We start from the raw sequence: 3,376 nt of genomic DNA on the forward strand, positions 1-3,376 counted from the left end.
AGACCAAGAGGTAATGTGGGGAGGGGGAGTTATTACCCACTTAACAGGGGGTATAGAGGGAGGAATGAGCTCCGCCAGAGAGAGATTTCTGAGCTCTCACTTTGTGGTTTTTCTGTGACACACGCAGTTGTGACCTTAAAATGAAGATCTAATGCTGTTTCAGAGCAGCAGAAATAAATGAGTCTGTCGTCCTAATGGATTTATACGTGGTATTAGAGAGGTGACCTTTATCGCTAATGAAATCTATATAGAATGGTTCTCTTTAGGAGAAATGTTACTCATCTATTCTGCCCCTGTAAATCCTATCAACAGCGATCCATAACAGGGGCATGCCCCTACAAAGCTCACTGCAGGGTAGGGGCCTGAGTCTATACTGTGCTCGGCGCCACAATAGGGCCCTGAGGCTGAGAGAGGCCTCTGAGAGCTATTCTAATACAAGCAAATAATATGAGGTGTTACCAGTAACACAGGTCAGTGGCATAGGGGAGGCCTTTTCACAGAGCAGAGAATGTGAGGCTCCTTCCCATTGGGTAGCGGTATTCAGTCAAGATTGTGTCGCAGAGAGAAGTTCTCTCTCCATAAGGTGCAGATGCATCCCTGTGTTTTGATACTAAAATCCCTTATGCCAGGCCTACCTGAGGGAAGAGATTGTGGGGAAGTGAAGGCTCAGAAGCTCTTAAACTGACATGACACTAAAATGGAAAGGAGCATTTGGCGAAAGACCTGTGACCATTCAGACATTTGACACCCCAATAGCAAAAGGAGATAAGAAGAGTTGAGCTGGGCACCTCCCCACTGTTCTTGCCACAGTACGTTACATGCACGGTCTTCTGTCTTTATTCGTGGGTTCTATCCCATGAAAGCTTATGCCCAAATAAAATTGTTAGTCTCCTCGTTGTTTTTGTCTTTATTCTGTGCTTTCACTTCTTACCAAGGTCTAGGAAGAGAGGAACATGTATCCCAGTGACTCGTTTCAGTGGCAAGTTTTCAAATAGGTGTCACCAGTAACAAACATTTCTTACTTCACCTCTTGATGTTTAATGCCCAGGATGATGATATAATCCTGGCTGAATGAGAGGAAAAGTGGCTCAAGAGTTTGAGTGCTAGCTTGGCTTGTGACGGACCCATGTTCAATTCCCTGCTCTGCTGCAGAATTCCGCTGTGACTCTAAGCAAGCCAGTCCAGCCCCTCACAGGTATTTAGGCACCTAACTCCCTGTGACATCAGTGGAAATTGAGGAGCTGGGCCTTAGCCTTGCTGTACCTCAGTTCCCTGTCTGTACAATGGGGATAAGCGTACTTCCCAACGGGGGATTGTGAGGTTAAATGTGTTAATGATGGTGAGGTGCACACATACTGTGGTGATGGGGCCATGAACATATCTCAGAGAGAGGGCAATGCATCTGATCCAAGGAAAAATAAATAGGTTTGGTATTAGTTTAGAAGAAAGTTAAGGGGAAATTAAGAAAACTGATAGCAATGTGTGGTGCCTCTGTGTAGTATGTCTACATGGCAAACCAGCCAGTGAGGCTCAGGCTACAGTGCTAAAGATAGCTGCGCAGACATTTGGGTGTGGGCTCTAAAACTCACCCAACTCCCTGGGCTTCAGATTCTGAGCTCCAGCCCAAGCCTCCATGGCTCTTTGTAGCATCACAGCATGAGACCCTTGACCCAGACTCTGAGACTTGCTGCTGCTGCAGGGTTTGACTTGCCATATTGTCCTACCCTTGTTGCTCCCTGAGGAGGAGACACTCCTCCCCCTGACCTGCCGGTCCTCCAAAAGAGGCTATGCTGAAGCAGCCAGTGTCATGGTGATGGTTGTGGTACTAAATCTAGAGTTTTGAGTGCCTTGCATGGGAGAGTCTCCTGTGATGAGGCAATTGGGTGCAGCTGAAACTAATTAGGCTTATCCTTGTACACCTTGAAATGCTGTGGGGGTGGGTATGTTCAGATTGTTTTGTAGGCATTAGGCATTTGAGAGTAGAATGTGGCCAGAGACTTAATTCTACTTTTAGTTGAACAAAAATTTCTCAAGCATTTAGAAACATGAAGGAGAATTCATTTTGTGGAAGGGGTGGTTAACCTGGGTCTACTATGAACTTTCTGTTATGGGCATGATATTTGGAACAGTAATTTTCAGTGGCTTAGTTTCCTAGATAGGAAGTCTGGGGGTGAGAGGTGCTGCAGAAGCCCATATTCTGCTAGACAGAGGTAGTTGGGGATCTGCATCACTGAGTATGGAGGATCTCTGGGCCCATAGTGATTACTGACCACCACAGTGTGGAACATGGCTGTGCCAGGCAGTGTATCTGTAGATCCCATGAAATATAGTACATCTATTCAGTGGCTAGGACTTGTTTCCCTTAACAGGCATTGTACTGTGTTGAAATTAATCAGCCAGATGCTCTGGGAGATGACAGTGAGTAACTTAATGCCTGCTCAGAGAGTGTGTCTGCATATTATTGTACGCAGTTAATTGCTTCATGTTTCCTATATTAAATAGGGGATTTGGAATTGGAACCCATTTTTCACTTTGTCTGGCTTGCATGATATGTGTCTAGTAGGGCATGAAATGCGTTGGGCTAGCAGTGCAATAGTCCTTGGTGTGTTTACACATGGATGTCTGTTTTCAGTGGGAATGAGAGTGCAGAGGACACTTCAAAGTAGCCATGAGCATTACTTCATTTGGTGTTTCCTGGTGCAGTCCTTACTACTGAGGAGCTTGCTTGATGGTGATGGGTGACTCCAACTCTGAGCAGTGTTCTTGTTGCTCAGGGTAAAACTCTTAAGAGCTGAAATTTATGAAATAACAGGATGCAGAGACTCTGCAGCTGTTTTAGGGGTCACTGGGAGTCTTGAGTTCAGCACTTTGTAAGGTTAGGACCTGAAATGCTAGATGTAGATGGTATTGCAGCTATCAGAAGTGCATATGGTTGGAGAGGATGAGTGGCTTTAAGGAACAAGTTTGCAGGACCTATGCTATTCGGAATCATAGTTTCAGACCCCAGTAAATTTAACTCACTCACATGACGAAAGGCATTTTTCTCTGTGGGATTTTCAGAGAGACTTTGAAATTAAGGGTTTGTCTCTTTTGCCTCAACCCATTCCTCCACCCCACCCCCCACCCCAAAAAATAATCCTGTTGCACATTTTGCAAAAGTAATACTTAGGACTAAGTGTCTGTGGCCAAAAACATCTTGTTCTCCAACTCTGTGACCTGGGCTGGCTTGCAGCTGTTCCTTACGTCAGATGTAGCTGTGTTACAGTCTGGAATGGACAATATAGAGTATATGAAATGCTTTGGGCTAAGAGATGCCCCATAAATGTAAAATACACAATGCTTTAGACTAGATGTATGTGGAATCATAAATGTAACT

This window comes from Trachemys scripta, chromosome 1 (genome assembly GCF_013100865.1).
Source record: "Trachemys scripta elegans isolate TJP31775 chromosome 1, CAS_Tse_1.0, whole genome shotgun sequence".
NCBI classification, from domain to species: Eukaryota; Metazoa; Chordata; order Testudines; family Emydidae; genus Trachemys; species Trachemys scripta.